This window comes from Colletes latitarsis, unplaced genomic scaffold (assembly GCF_051014445.1).
Source record: "Colletes latitarsis isolate SP2378_abdomen unplaced genomic scaffold, iyColLati1 scaffold0007, whole genome shotgun sequence".
NCBI classification, from domain to species: Eukaryota; Metazoa; Arthropoda; class Insecta; order Hymenoptera; family Colletidae; genus Colletes; species Colletes latitarsis.
Window position 1 is genome coordinate 5,669,267 of NW_027488367.1, and position 17,115 is coordinate 5,686,381.

A 17,115-nucleotide genomic window follows, 5' to 3' on the forward strand; every position below is an offset into this window, starting at 1 on the left:
AATATGCGAAAGAATGAGCCAGATGAGGGCAAATCCTAGACCTATCCCAGGCCTAACTTGCGTTATCCTCTAAAATATTGATCGATGCCAGGTTTAATTGACTGTTTTAGTGTGGTACCACTTTACTGCGTGATACAAAGCAGAAAAAACCCTCGATCAGGTCAACATGCATGTTAAAACTGCGAAAGTATGACCCTGATGAGAGCAAATCCCAGGCCTAACCTAGACCTAACATGCGTTATCTTCTAAGATATTGATCGAAACCAGGTTTAATGGACTGTTTCAGTGTGGTACCTCACTACTTCGTGATCCAAACCAGAGAAAACCCAGGATCTGTTCAACAAGTATGCGAAAAACGCGAAACTGTGAGCCTGAGGAGGGCAAATCTTAGACCTAACACAGACCTAAGATGCGTAATCCTCTAAAATATTTATCCAGACCAGGTTTCATTGAATGTTTCAGTGTGGTACCACATTACTACGTGATCCATGCCAGAAAAATCCCAGGATCTGTTCAACAAGTATGTGAAAAATGCGAAAGCATGAGTCTGATGAGTGATAATCTCAGGGCTGACCTAGACCTAACATGCATTATCCTCTAAAATATTGATCCAAACCATGCTTAGTGGACTGTTTCAGTGTGGTACCACTTTACTACGTGATCCATAGCAGAAAAAACCCTCGATCAGGTCAACATGTATGTTAGAACTGCGAAAGTATGACCCTGATGAGGGCAAATCCCAGGCCTAACCTAGACCTAACATGAATTGTTCTCTAAAATATTTATCGAAACCAGGTTTAATTGACTGTTTCAGTGTTGTACTTCATTTCTACGTGATGCAATCCAGAAAAAGCCCAGGATCTAGCCATCAAGTATGAGAAATATGCGAAAGAATGAGCCTGATGAGAGCAAATCCCAGACCTAACCCAGACCTAACATGAATTACTCTCTAAAATATTGATCGAAACCAGGTTTAATTGACTGTTTCAGTGTGGTACCACATTACTACGTGATCCAAACCAGTAATAGTCCAGGATCCAGCCATGAAGTATGAGAAATATGCGAAGGAATGAGCCTGATGACGGCAAATCCTAGACCTATCCCAGGCCTAACTGGCGTTATCCTCTAAAATATTGATCGAAACCAGGTTTAATTGACTGTTTTAGTGTGGTACCACTTTACTACGTGATCCAAAGCAGAAAAAACCCTCGATCAGGTCAACATGCATGTTAAAACTGCGAAAGTATGACCCTGATGAGGGCAAATCCCAGGCCTAACCTAGACCTAACATGCGTTATCTTCTAAGATATTGAGCGAAACCAGGTTTAATGGACTGTTTCAGTGTGGTACCTCACTAATTCGTGATCCAAACCAGAGAACACCCAGGATCTGTTCAACAAGTATGTGAAGAATGCGAAAGAATGAGTCTGATGAGTGAAAATCCCAGGCCTTACCTAGACCTAACATGCGTTATCCTCAAGAATATTGACCGAAACCTGGTTTAATCGACTGTTTCAGTGTGGTACCACATTACTATGTGATCCAAACCAGAAAATAGCCCAGGATCTATCCATGAAGTATAATAAATATGCGAAAGTATGAGCCTGATGAGGGCAAATCCTAGACCTAACCCAGACCTAACATGCGTTATCCTCAAAAATATTTATCAAGACCAGGTTTAACTGAATGTTTCAGTGTGGTACCACATTACTACGTGAACCAAACCAGAAAAAACCCAGGATCTGTTAAGCGAGTCTGTGAAGTGTGCGAAAGTATGAGCCTGATGAGGGCGAATCCCAGACCTATCCCAGACCTAACTTGCGTTGTCCTCTAAGATATTGATGGAAACCAGGTTTAATTGACTGTTTCAGTGTTGTACTTCATTACTACGTGATGGAATCCAGAAAAAGCCCAGGATCTAGCCATCAAGTATGAGAAATATGCGAAAGTATGAGCCTGACGAGAGCAAATCCTAGACCTAACCCAGACCTAATATGCGTTATCCTCTAAAATATTTATCAAGACCAGGTTTAATTGATTGTTTCAGTGTGGTACCACATTACTGCGTGATCCATACCAGAAAAAACCCAGGATCCGTTCAACAGGTATGTGAAGAATGCGAAAGAATGAGTCTGATGAGTGAAAATCCCAGGCCTTACCTAGACCTAACATGCGTTATCCTCAAGAATATTGATCGAAACCTGGTTTAATCAACTGTTTCAGTGTGGTACCACATTACTATGTGATCCAAACCAGAAAATAGCCCAGGATCTATCCATGAAGTATAAGAAATATGCGAAAGTATGAGCCTGATGAGGGCAAATCCTAGACCTAACCCAGACCTAACATGCGTTATCCTGAAAAATATTTATCAAGACCAGGTTTAACTGAATGTTTCAGTGTGGTACCACATTACTGCGTGATCCATACCAGAAAAAACCCAGGATCCGTTCAACAGGTATGTGAAGAATGCGAAAGAATGAGTCTGATGAGTGAAAATCCCAGGCCTTACCTAGACCTAACATGCGTTATCCTCAAGAATATTGATCGAAACCTGGTTTAATCAACTGTTTCAGTGTGGTACCACATTACTATGTGATCCAAACCAGAAAATAGCCCAGGATCTATCCATGAAGTATAAGAAATATGCGAAAGTATGAGCCTGATGTGGGCAAATCCCAGACCTATCCCAGACCTAACTTGCATTGTCCTCTAAAATATTGATGGAAACCAGGTTTAATTGACTGTTTCAGTGTGGTACCACATTACTACGTGATCCAATCCAGAAAAAACCCAGGATCTGTTCAACAAGTATGAGAAATATGCGAAAGTATGAGCCTGACGAGAGCAAATCCTAGACCTAACCCAGACCTAACATGCGTTATCCTCTAAAATATTTATCAACACCAGGTTTAATTGATTGCTTCAGTGTGGTCCCACATTACTACGTGATCCAAACCAGAAAAAACCCAGGATCCGTTCAACAGGTATGTGAAGAATGCGAAAGAATGTGTCTGATGAGTGAAAATCTCAGGGCTGACCTAGACCTAACATGCATTATCCTCTAAAATATTGATCCAAACCAGGTTTAGTGGACTGTTCCAGTGTGGTACCACTTTACTACGTGATCCAAAGCAGAAAAAACCCTCGATCAGGTCAACATGTATGTTAGAACTGCGAAAGTATGACCCTGATGAGGGCAAATCCCAGGCCTAACCTAGACCTAACATGAATTGTTCTCTAAAATATTTATCGAAACCAGGTTTAATTGACTGTTTCAGTGTTGTACTTCATTTCTACGTGATGCAATCCAGAAAAAGCCCAGGATCTAGCCATCAAGTATGAGAAATATGCGAAAGAATGAGCCTGATGAGAGCAAATCCCAGACCTAACCCAGACCTAACATGAATTATTCTCTAAAATATTGATCGAAACCAGGTTTAATTGACTGTTTCAGTGTGGTACCACATTACTACGTGATCCAAACCAGTAATAGTCCAGGATCCAGCCATGAAGTATGAGAAATATGCGAAAGTATGAGCCTGATGAGGGCAAATCCTAGACCTAACCCAGACCTAACATGCGTTATCCTCTAAAATATTTATCAAGACCAGGTTTAATTGATTGTATCAGTGTGGTGCCACATTACTACGTGATCCACACCAGAAAAAACCCAAGATCCGTTCAACAAGTATGTGAAGAATGCGAAAGTATGAGTCTGATGAGTGAAAATCCCAGGCCTAACCTAGACCTAACATGCGTTATCCTCAAAAATATTGATCGAAACCTGGTTTAATCGACTGTTTCAGTGTGGTACCACAATACTACGTGATGCAATCCAGAAAAAGCCCAGGATCTGTTCAACAAGTATGCGAAAAACGCGAAAGTATGAGCCTGACGAGAGCAAATCCTAGACCTAACCCAGACCTAACATGCGTTATCCTCTAAAATATTTATCAAGACCAGGTTTAATTGATTGCTTCAGTGTGGTCCCACATTACTACGTGATCCAAACCAGTAATAGTCCAGGATCCAGCCATGAAGCATGAGAAATATGCGAAAGAATGAGCCTGATGAGGGCAAATCCCAGGCCTAACCTAGACCTAACATGCGTTATCTTCTAAGATATTGAGCTAAACCAGGTTTAATGGACTGTTTCAGTGTGGTACCTCACTACTTCGTGATCCAAACCAGAGAAAACCCAGGATCTGTTCAACAAGTATGCGAAAAACGCGAAACTGTGAGCCTGAGGAGGGCAAATCTTAGACCTAACACAGACCTAAGATGCGTTATCCTCTAAAATATTTATCCAGACCAGGTTTAATTGACTGTTTCAGCGTGGTACCACATTACTACGTGATACAATCCAGAAACAGCCCAGGATCTAGCCATGAAGTATGAGAAATATGCGAAAGCATGAGCCTGATGTGGGCAAATCCTAGACCTAACCCAAACCTAACATGCGTTATCCTCTAAAATATTTATCAAGACCAGGTTTATTTGAATGTTTCAGTGTGGTACCACATTACTACGTGATCCAAGCCAGAAAAAACCCAGGATCCGTTCAACTAGTATGTGAAGAATGCGAAAGTATGAGTCTGATGAGGGCAAATCCCAGACCTATCCCAGACCTAACTTGCGTTGTCCTCTAAGATATTGATGGAAACCAGGTTTAATTGACTGTTTCAGTGTTGTACTTCATTACTACGTGATGCAATCCAGAAAAAGCCCAGGATCCGTCCAACAAGTATGTGAAGAATGCGAAAGTATGAGTCTGATGAGTGAAAATCCCAGGCCTAACCTGGACCTAACATGCGTTATCCTCAAAAATATTGATCGAAACCTGGTTTAATCGACTGTTTCAGTGTGGTACCACATTACTACGTGACTCAAACCAGAAAAAACCCAGGATCTGTTCAACAAGTATGTGAAAAACGCGAAAGTATGAGCCTGATGAGGGCAAATCCCAGACCTGTCCCAGACCAAACTTGCGTTATCCTCTAAAATATTGATCGAAACCAGGTTTAATCGACTGTTTCAGTGTGGTACCACATTGCTACGTGATCCAAACCAGAAAAAACCCAGGATCAGTTCAACAAGTATGTGAAGAATGCGAAAGTATGAGCCTGATGGGGGCAAATCCCAGACCTGTCCCAGACCTAACTTGCGTTATCCTCAAAAATATTGATCGAAACCAGGTTTAATTGACTGTTTCAGCGTGGTACCACACTACTACGTGATACAATCCAGAAAAAGCCCAGGATCTAGCCATGAAGCATGAGAAATATGCGAAAGTATGACCCTGATGAGGGCAAATCCCAGGCCTAACCTAGACCTAACATGCGTTGTCCTGTAAAATATTGTTGGAAACCAGGTTTAATTGACTGTTTCAGTGTTGTACTTCATTACTACGTGATGCAATCCAGAAAAAGCCCAGGATCTAGACATCAAGTATGAGAAATATGCGAAAGAATGAGCCTGATGAGAGCAAATCCCAGACCTAACATAGACCTAACATGAATTATTCTCTAAAATATTGATCGAAACCAGGTTTAATCGACTGTTTCAGTGTGGTACCACATTGCTACGTGATCCAAACCAGAAAAAACCCAGGATCAGTTCAACAAGTATGTGAAGAATGCGAAAGTATGAGCCTGATGGGGGCAAATCCCAGACCTGTCCCAGACCTAACTTGCGTTATCCTCTAAAATATTGATCGAAACCAGGTTTAATCGACTGTTTCAGTGTGGTACCACATTGCTACGTGATCCAATCCAGAAAAAACCCAGGATCTGTTCAACAAGTATGAGAAATATGCGAAAGTATGAGCCTGACGAGAGCAAATCCTAGACCTAACCCAGACCTAACATGCGTTATCCTCTAAAATATTTATCAAGACCAGGTTTAATTGATTGCTTCAGTGTGGTCCCACATTACTACGTGATCCAAACCAGAAAAAACCCAGGATCCGTTCAACAGGTATGTGAAGAATGCGAAAGAATGAGTCTGATGAGTGAAAATCCCAGGGCTAACCTAGACCTAACATGCAGTATCCTCTAAAATATTGATCCAAACCAGGTTTGGTGGACTGTTTTAGTGTGGTACCACTTTACTACGTGATCCAAAGCAGAAAAAACCCTCGATCCGTTCAACAGGTATGTGAAGAATGCGAAAGAATGATTCTGATGAGTGAAAGTGCCAGGGCTAACCTAGCCCTAACATGCGTTATCCTCTAAAATATTTATCAAGACCAGGTTTATTTGAATGTTTCAGTGTGGTACCACATTACTACGTGACTCAAACCAGAAAAAACCCAGGATCTGTTCAACAAGTATGTGAAAAACGCGAAAGTATGAGCCTGATGAGGGCAAATCCCAGACCTATCCCAGGCCAAACTTGCGTTATCCTCTAAAATATTGATCGAAACCAGGTTTAATCGACTGTTTCAGTGTGGTGCCACATTGCTACGTGATCCAAACCAGAAAAAACCCAGGATCAGATCAACAAGTATGTGAAAAACGCGAAAGTATGAGCCTGATGAGGGCGAATCCCAGACCTATCCCAGACCTAACTTGCGTTATCCTCTAAAATATTGATCGAAACCAGGTTTAATTGACTGTTTCAGCGTGGTACCACATTACTACGTGAAACAATCCAAAAAAAGCCCAGGATCTAGCCATGAAGTATGAGAAATATGCGAAAGTATGAGCCTGATGAGGGCAAATCCCTGGCCTAACTTATACCTAACATGCGTTATCCTCTAAAATATTGATCCAAACCGGGTTTAATGGATTGCTTCAGTGTGGTACCACTTTACTACGTGATCCAAAGCGGAAAAAACCCTCGATCAGGTCAACGTGTATGTTAAAACTGCGAAAGTATGACCCTGATGAGGGCAAATCCTAGGCCTAACCTAGACCTAACATGCGTTGTCCTCTAAAATATTGATGGAAACCAGGTTTAATTGACTGTTTCAGTGTTGTACTTCATTACTACGTGATGCAATCCAGAAAAAGCCCAGGATCTAGCCATGAAGTATGAGAAATATGCGAAAGTATGAGCCTGATGAGGGCAAATCCTAGACCTAACCCAAACCTAACATGCGTTATCCTCTAAAATATTGATCCAAACCGGGTTTAATGGACTGCTTCAGTGTGGTACCACTTTACTACGTGATCCAAAGCGGAAAAAACCCTCGATCAGGTCAACATGTATGTTAAAACTGCGAAAGTATGACCCTGATGAGGGCAAATCCCAGGCCTAACCTAGACCTAACATGCGTTGTCCTGTAAAATATTGATGGAAACCAGGTTTAATTGACTGTTTCAGTGTTGTACTTCATTACTACGTGATGCGATCCAGAAAAAGCCCAGGATCTAGACATCAAGTATGAGAAATATGCGAAAGAATGAGCCAGATGAGAGCAAATCCCAGACCTAACCTAGACCTAACATGAATTACTCTCTAAAGTATTGATCGAAACCAGCTTTAATTGACTGTGTCAGTGTGGTACCACATTACTACGTGATCCAAACCAGTAAAAACCCAGGATCCGATCAACAAGTATGTGAAGAATGCGAAAGTATGAGTCTGATGAGTGAAAATCCCAGACCTAACCTAGACCTAACATGCGTTATTCTCTAAAATATTGATCCAAACCAGGTTTAATGGACTGTTTCAGTGTGGAACCACTTTACTACGTGATCCAAAGCAGAAAAAACACTCGATCAGGTCAAGAAGTATGTGAAGAATGCGAAAGTATGAGTCTGATCCCCTCAGGGGCTGCCAGCCTTTCAGCTGCAGTACGGGCTTAACGAACCCGGGGTACCCGAGTCATACACACACCGTAAGCCTCCTGTTGGTCGTCACAACGACCCATTCACAATTCCCTATTGGTTTTGTGAATGGTACGTGACGGCAGGAGGAACGGGGGTCTTGGCTTAACCGCCTGGGCCACGAGTATGGCGACTCTATAAAATCGCCCTCCAATCCTAAGCTATGGTGCGCGGCGATGGGATGCATGGTTGGGGGAGAAGGCCCAATCCCAAGCGACCACCTCCGGGAAACCTGCCGAGCCCCCGGAGTATTAGGCTTACCCGGGTAAGGCGGCTCTGCCCGGGTGGACCTTTATTTCCGACCATCTCGTGGGATTTTTATGGACACAGAAAATAAAATGGGGATGGGGCGGGTTTTGTCGGTTGGGGAGGACGGAGACGGGGTTGGGGTTAGGGTGGCGGCGCTCGCGCCTCACTCAGCGCCAGGTCCGGCTTCGTGGAGGGTGGAGGAGACGGCGTCGGTCTCGTCCTTCTCCTCCAGCACGAGCCACATAGGCTCTAAGAGGAAGAGGACGGGGCAGGCCGTCGTCGAGGTGGGCGGGGCGATGAGGCCGTCGGTGAGGCTGAGTTGCCTCAGGGACGAGGTGACCGAGGAGATATCGGAGAGGATCTCCTCGTCCCTGAGGCGGGTGGAGAAAGTCGCCGCTGCCTGCGCCTTTAAGGGGCAGAAAAGCGGTGGCGCGGAGGCCCTGAAGGCCGCGGCGGAGGAAATGAGGGAGGCGGCGCGGGAGCTCAGAGGGCGGAACGCCCGTCTGCAGCTCCTGTTGGAGGAGGAGCGACAGGGGAGGAGGAGGGCAGAGGCGCTGTGGAACAGCGCAGCCCTCCCTCCCATCCTCCCTCCTCCTCCACCGCCGCGTCCCTCGGCGGAGGTAAATAAGCGGAGTGCGGCGGCAGTGGTGCGGGGCACCGCGGGCCCCTCCACCCGCACTCCGCCCGTGAAGAAGTCCCCGTCCTCCTCAGAAGACGATCTTCTGAGGAGGATTGGGGACATGATTGATGGCAAGCTGGCCGCCTTCCGGGAGGAGCTCCTCGCCGGAAGAGCGGTCAGCAGGAAGGCGGTGCCTCCCCGACCTGTTCCGGTACAGTCGGGGAAGGCAAAGAAGGGCGGAGTGAAGGCTCCGCCCAGCGTTGCGGCACCAGGGCCCCGGGTCGCGACCCCCAAGGGGGGTGGTGTACCCGTGGTCGCGGTGTTCGCGTCCTCCACAGCACCCTCCCAAGGGGGGGGGTGGCGTGGAGTGAGGTGGTGGGGCGGAAGGCGAAGCGGGCGGCGAGGAAGGCCTCGCAACCGCGGCTTCCGCCTCCGCCGCCGGCGGCCAAGGTAAAGGCCGCGAAGGTCGGGAAGGCACGACCAGGTCGTCCCCCAAAAACGGCAGCGGTGACGCTGACCGTTGCGCAGGGGGGCGACCTGACCCTCGCGGAGGCGATGCGGCTCGCCAGGGAGAATATCTCCCTGGAAGAGCTGGGCATCGCCTCCGTGAGGGCGAAGAGGGCCGTGACCGGGGGTCTCTTGCTGGAGATCCCCGGTGCAGAAGGCGGCGCGAAGGCGGATCGTCTCGCCCAGAGGCTCCGGGAGCAGCTGGGCGAGCGAGGTGTCCGGGTCGCCCGGCCCACGAAGCGCACAGAGATGCGCGTTTGTGGGCTGGACGACTCGGTCAGCGCACAGGATGTGTCCCGTGCCCTTGCGAGGGCGGGGGACTGTCCTGTGGAGGACCTGCGGATCGGAGAGATCCGCAGGTCGCCCTCCGGGCTCGGGTCGGTGTGGGCCCGGTGCCCCCTCTCCGCCGCCCGTAAGGTGGCGGAATCCGGGAGGGTGTTGGTGGGGTGGGTTTCGGCGCGAGTGGAAATCCTCGCGCCGCGCCCGCTCCAGTGTCACCGCTGCCTCGAATTGGGGCACGTGAGGCAGTGGTGCACCTCGCCGGTGGACCGCAGCGGTCAGTGTTACCGCTGCGGTGCCAAAGAGCACCGTGCGAGCCAGTGCTCGGCGGCCCCCCACTGCCCGCTGTGTGCGGACATGGGGAGACCAGCCGATCACAGGGTGGGGAGCAAGAAGTGCTCCCCCCCCTCCCGGAAGGAGAGGAAGAGGCGGGCTGCACCGGCTCCGGTGCCGAGGGCGGTGGCATCGTCCTCCATGGAGGTGGACGGTGCTACGGGGACGGACGGCCGGGAGGAGGCTGGCGCGGCCATTAATTAATGCCGCCCCGCCTCCTCCTCCAGGCCAACCTCAACCACTGCCGCGCGGCACAGGACTTGATGTCCCAAGTCCTCGCGGAGTGGGGGGTTGGCCTGGCGGTCGCCGCCGAGCCGTACCGCGTCCCTGATCACCCTCATTGGGTGGGCGACGCGGACGGCTTGGTGGCGACGGTATGGGGAGGGGGCGACGGGTCCCCACCGTTCTCCTTGTTGGAGCGCGGTCGGGGATTCGTCGCCGTGGACTGGGGGGGAGTCGCTGTGGTGGGGTGCTACATTTCGCCCCGTAGCGGTCACGCTGCGTTCGAGCTGTACTTGGCCGAGGTCGCGGCATGCGTGCAGCGCTACGCGGCCCGGCCGGTGCTGGTCCTGGGGGATTTTAATGCCAAGTCGGTGGCTTGGGGATCCCCCAGGACCTCCGTTCGCGGCGGGATCCTGGGCGATTGGGCGGCGGGGCTCGACCTCCGGGTATTGAACCGGGGGTCGGAGCACACATGCGTACGGCGATATGGGGGGTCCATCGTGGATGTTGGATTCGCGACCCCCAACGCCGTGCGCATGGTGTCGGGTTGGCACGTGGTCGCGGGGGCAGAGACACTCTCCGATCACCGGTACATCCGGATGGAGGTCTCTGCCGCCGCGAGTGCATCCCGACACGGCCGCCTGCGTGGCACCCCACCACGCCGCTGGGCGCTTCGGCGCCTGGACAAGGACGCCCTGATGGCAGCTGCCCTCGCTGCAACTTGGCCGCAGGGAGCGGCCGAGTTGCCGAGCATAGAGGAGGAGGTCGCCCGGCTCGGAGCATTGGTCGCGGGTATTTGCGACGCGGCGATGCCTCGGGTCGGGCGGGCTTCTCCTCGCCGGGCGGTGTACTGGTGGTCGGACGCGATCGCGGAGTTGCGAGTCGCGACTGTCCGCGCCCGACGCCAGTACACCCGCGCGCGCCGTCGTCAACGTACAGGCGACGGCGTGGCGCGAGCGAGGGCAGCTGATGACCTGTATGGAGCATACCGCGTGGCGCGGGTTGCTCTGCAGGTCGCCATCAAACGGGCCAAGACCCAGGCATGGAAGGAGCTCCTCGAGACCCTTGATGACGATCCATGGGGGCGCCCATATAAGGTGGTGCTGAATAAGCTCCGCCCGTGGGCGCCCCCCGTCACCGAGGGTCTTGACCCCCGGCTGCTGGAGGACGTGGTCAATACACTCTTCCCATTTGGGGAGAGGGGACCGCGTCCTCCGGCGGCGGCGGCTGTCCCAGTGGAGTGGACGGCCGAGCTGGGGGTCACGCAGGAGGAGCTGGCAGCGGCCATCAGACGGCTCGGGGTTCGTAACACGGCCCCGGGTCCGGATGGTGTGCCCGGCCGGGTTTGGGTCTTGACCCAGGGCGTCCTTGGGGCCGACCTCAGGCGGTTGTTCGACCGCTGCCTGAGGGACGGGCGATTCCCCCCCAGTTGGAAGGTGGCGAGGATGGTCCTCCTCCGGAAGGAGGGTCGGCCCGCGGAGTCTCCCTCCGCATACCGGCCCATTTGTCTCCTCGACGAGGTGGGCAAGCTCTTCGAGCGTGTGATTGCTGCCCGCCTCGTCGAGCACCTGTCGCGGGGTGATCCCGGTCTGGCCGACTGCCAGTTCGGTTTCCGGGGGGGCCGATCGACTATCGACGCGATAGGTCGTGTGAGGGCTCTCTCGGAGGCGGCCGTCTCCCGGGGAGGGGTGGCATTGGCAATATCCAAGGATATTGCCAATGCCTTTAACACCCTCCCCTGGGAAGAGATAAGGAGGGGGCTCGAATATCATCGAGTCCCCCCTTGTCTCAGGGCGGTCGTCGGGGATTATCTCCGCGGCAGGTGGATCGAGTATCCGGGCCGGGATGGTGATATGCGGAGGGAGGTGTACTGCGGTGTTCCGCAGGGGTCGGTCCTCGGGCCACTCCTGTGGAACATCGCGTACGACTCGGTGTTGCGGGCCGGCCTCCCCGACGGCGTCAGCACGGTGTGTTATGCGGATGACACACTGGTGCTGGCCGTCGGGGCGCACTGGGGGAGGGCCATGCGTCGCGCGGAGGAGGGGTCGCAACGCGTCGTCGACCGGATCAGGGGGATGGGGATGACGGTGGCGGTCCATAAGACCGAGGTGATTGCGTTTCATTCACCTCGGCAGGATCCGCCACCCCCTCTGATTCGGGTGGGTGGGGCTGACATCGAGGTGAAGCCCCAGATCAGGTATCTGGGGCTGATCCTCGATAGCCACTGGCGTTTCGAGAAGCATTTCCGCTGCCTGGCCCCCCGGTTGGAAAGGATGGTTGCGGCTCTGGGCCGGATCCTGCCCAACCTGGGGGGCCCGGCGGGCCGAGTTCGTCGCCTCTATGTGGCAATGGTCCAGTCGGTGGCCCTATACGGGGCCCCCGTCTGGGCGGACGACCTGGCTGCCTCCCGGCGCAGCATGACTATGCTGCGTCGGGTGCAGAGGCGCATGGCGCTCAGGGTCGTCCGCGGGTATCGGACCATGTCACATGAGGCGGCGACGGTTCTAGCGGGGATGCCGCCCATGGACCTGCTCGCGCGGTCGCACGCGGTGATGTACCGGCACCGCGTCGACCGTCGCGCGGGGGTGGGGGCGGTCCCGGGCGGGCAGGAACCTGCTTGGGGCGATTTGAAGCGCCAGGCCCGGCAGTCCGTGTTGCTCGCGTGGCAGGAGCGGCTGGCTCTGCCAACCGCGGGGCACCGGACTGTCGGGGCTGTTCGGCCGCTCCTGAAGGAGTGGCTGGACAGAGGCCATGGCAGCCTCACCTACCGGCTGGCACAGGTATTTTCCGGGCATGGCAGCTTCGGAAGATACCTGTGCCGGATAGGGAAGGAGCCGACGGCGCGTTGCTGCCACTGCGACGCCGAGCAGGACACGGCGGATCATACCCTGGAGGTATGCCCCGCGTGGGAGGGGGAGCGCCGTGTCCTGGTCGGCGTTGTCAGGCGGGATGTCTCGCTGCCGGGCGTGGTGCGCGCCATGCTCGGCAGCGAGGAGAAGTGGAGGGCCGTGGCCTCCTTCTGCGAGAACGTAATGTTGCAGAAGGAGGCCGCGGGGAGGGAGCGCGAGCTTCAGCGGCGCGCTGAAGCTCGCGCTCGTGCGGTGGCCCGAGGTCGTCGCCCGGTCGCGAGGCGTCGCGGGCGGCCGCCTCGGCGTGGCGGATGACCTAGGCTGGGAGGGGGGTCCTGAGGGGACCCTCCTCCCGCCAGGCGGCGCCGGGTCGGACCGGTTGGGGGTAGGAGTGCCTCCCCCTACTGGTCCAACGCAAGGGGAGGCACCCTCGGCGGTCTGGTGCGGCCATGAACGCCCGGCCGCCGAGGGGTGGAAACGGGGTCGCGGGCGGTTGCGAGTTGGGGCTCGCAGCCGCCACTAAACGCGGCCCCGGGACGGATAGCGGCGGGATGGAGTGGCCCCGTCCCGCCGCTATGAGGCAGTGTGTCTACTGGGGGGACCGATTGTCCCCCCGGGGGATGGGCGCGAAAGCGCGGGCACGGGGAGGATACCGGAAGAATGCTTCGAGCGATTCCCGGTATCCTCCCAAAGCGAGCCGAAGGGTCACCGTGGGGTTTTTAGTGGGTATTTTGGTCCCGCGCCAGTCGTTGTACGGGCGCGGGGAATCCCACACACCCCTCCCACCTCTCCCCAAGGAGGTGGGAGGGAGTCTTTCGAAGATTTTCCCCACGACAAAAAAAAAAAAAAAAAAAAAAAAAAAAAGTATGAGTCTGATGAGGGCTAATCCCAGACCTATCCCAGACCTAACTTGCGTTATCCTCTAAAATAATGATCGAAACCAGGTTCAATTGACTGTTTTAGTTGTGGTACCACTTTACTACGTGATCCAAAGCAGAAAAAACCCTCGATGAGGTCAACATGCATGTTAAAACTGCGAAAGTATGACCCTGATGAGGGCAAATCCCAGGCCTTACCTAGACCTAACATGCGTTGTCCTCTAAAATATTGATGGAAACCAGGTTTAATGGACTGTTTCAGTGTGGTACCACTTTACTACGTGATCCAAAGCAGAAAAAACCCTCGCTCACGTCAACATGTATGTTAAAACTGCGAAAGAATGAGCCTGATGAGAGCAAACACCAGACCTAACCTAGACGTAACATGAATTATTCTCTAAAATATTGATCAAAACCAGGTTTAATCGACTGTTTCAGTGTGGTACCACACTACTACTTGACCCAAACCGGAAAAAACCCATGATCCGTTCAACAAGTATGTGATGAATGCGAAAGTATGAGTCTGATGAGGGCTAATCCCAGACCTATCCCAGACCTAACTTGCGTTATCCTCTAAAATATTTATCAAGACCAGGTTTAATTGATTGTTTCGGTGTGGTCCCACATTACTACGTGATCGAAACCAGCAAAAACCCAGGATCCGTTCAACAAGTATGTGATGAATGCGAAAGTATGAGTCTGATGACTGAAAATCCCAGACCTAACCTAGACCTAACATGCGTTATCCTCTAAAATATTGAACGAAACCAGGTTTAATTGACTGCTTCAGCGTGGTACCACATTACTACGTGGTACAATCCAGAAACAGCCCAGGATCTAGCCATGAAGTATGAGAAATATGCGAAAGTATGAGCCTGATGAGGGCAAATCCTAGACCTAACCCAAACCTAACATGCGTTATCCTCTAAAATATTTATCAAGACCACGTTTAATTGAATGTTCCAGTGTGGTACCACATTACTACGTGATCCAAACCAGTAAAAACCCAGGATCCGATCAACAAGTATGTGAAGAATGCGAAAGTATGAGTCTGATGAGTGAAAATCGCAGACCTAACCTAGACCTAACATGCGTTATTCTCTAAAATATTGATCCAAACCAGGTTTAATGGACTGTTTCAGTGTGGTACCACTTTACTACGTGATCCAAAGCAGAAAAAACACTCGATCAGGTCAAGAAGTATGTGAAGAATGCGAAAGTATGAGTCTGATGAGGGCTAATCCCAGACCTATCCCAGACCTAACTTGCGTTATCCTCTAAAATAATGATCGAAACCAGGTTCAATTGACTGTTTTAGTTGTGGTACCACTTTACTACGTGATCCAAAGCAGAAAAAACCCTCGATGAGGTCAACATGCATGTTAAAACTGCGAAAGTATGACCCTGATGAGGGCAAATCCCAGGGCTTACCTAGACCTAACATGCGTTATCCTCTAAAATGTGGATCCAAACCAGGTTTAATGGACTGTTTCAGTGTGGTACCACACTACTACTTGACCCAAACCGGACAAAACCCAGGATCCGTTCAACAAGTATGTGAAGAATGCGAAAGTATGAGTCTGATGAGGGCTAATCCCAGACCTATCCCAGACCTAACTTGCGTTATCCTCTAAAATAATGATCGAAACCAGGTTTAATTGACTGTTTTAGTTGTGGTACCACTTTACTACGTGATCCAAAGCAGAAAAAACCCTCGATGAGGTCAACATGCATGTTAAAACTGCGAAAGTATGACCCTGATGAGGTCAAATCCCAGACCTATCCCAGACCTGACATGCGTTATCCTCTAAAATATTTATCAAGACCAGATTTAATTGATTGTTTCGGTGTGGTCCCACATTACTACGTGATCCAAACCAGAAAAAACCCAGGATCCGTTCAACAAGTATGTGAAGAATGCGAAAGTATGAGACTGATGAGTGAAAATCACAGGGCTAACCTAGACCTAACATGCGTTATCCTCTAAAATATTGATCCAAACCAGGTTTAATGGCCTGTTTCAGTGTGGTACCACTTTACTACGTGATCCAAAGCAGAAACAACACTCGATCAGGTCAACATGTATGTTAGAACTGCGAAAGTATGACCCTGATGAGGGCAAATCCCAGACCTATCCCAGACCTAACTTGCGTTGTCCTCTAAGATATTGATGGAAACCAGGTTTAATTGACTGTTTCAGTGTTGTACTTCATTACTACGTGATGCAATCCAGAAAAAGCCCAGGATCTAGCCATCAAGTATGAGAAATATGCGAAAGAATGAGCCTGATGAGAGCAAATCCCAGACCTAACCTAGACCAAACATGAATTATTCTCTAAAATATTGATCGAATCCAGGTTTAATTGACTATTTCAGTGTGGTCCCACATTACTACGTGATCCAAACCAGAAAAAACCCAGGATCCGTTCAACAAGTATGTGAAGAATGCGAAAGTATGAGTCTGATGAGTGAAAATCCCAGGCCTAACCTAGACCTAACACGCGTTATCCTCAAAAATATTGATCGAAACCTGGTTTAATCTGCTGTTTCAGCGTGGTACCACATTACTATGTGATCCAAACCTGAAAATAACCCAGGATCTGTTCAACGAGTATGTGAAGTGTGCGAAAGTATGAGTCTGATGAGGTCAAATCCCAGACCTATCCCAGACTTAACTTGCGTTATCCTCTAAAATATTGATCGAAACCGGGTTTAGTCGACTGTCTCAGTGTGGTACCACATTAATACGTGATCCAATCCAGAAAAAACCCTCGATCAGGTCAACGTGTATGTTAAAACTGCGAAAGTATGACCCTGATGAGGGCAAATCCCAGGCCTAACCTAGACCTAACATGCGTTGTCCTCTAAAATATTGATGGAAACCAGGTTTAATTGACTGTTTCAGTGTTGTACTTCATTACTACGTGATGCAATCCAGAAAAAGCCCAGGATCTAGCCATGAAGTATGAGAAATATGCGAAAGTATGAGCCTGATGAGGGCAAATCCTAGACCTAACCCAAACCTAACATGCGTTATCCTCTAAAATATTGATCCAAACCGGGTTTAATGGACTGCTTCAGTGTGGTACCACTTTACTACGTGATCCAAAGCGGAAAAAAACCTCGATCAGGTCAACATGTATGTTAAAACTGCGAAAGTATGACCCTGATGAGGGCAAATCCCAGGCCTAACCTAGACCTAACATGCGTTGTCCTGTAAAATATTGATGGAAACCAGGTTTAATTGACTGTTTCAGTGTTGTACTTCATTACTACGTGATGCAATCCAGAAAAAGCCCAGGATCTAGACATCAAGTATGAGAAATATGCGAAAGAATGAGCCA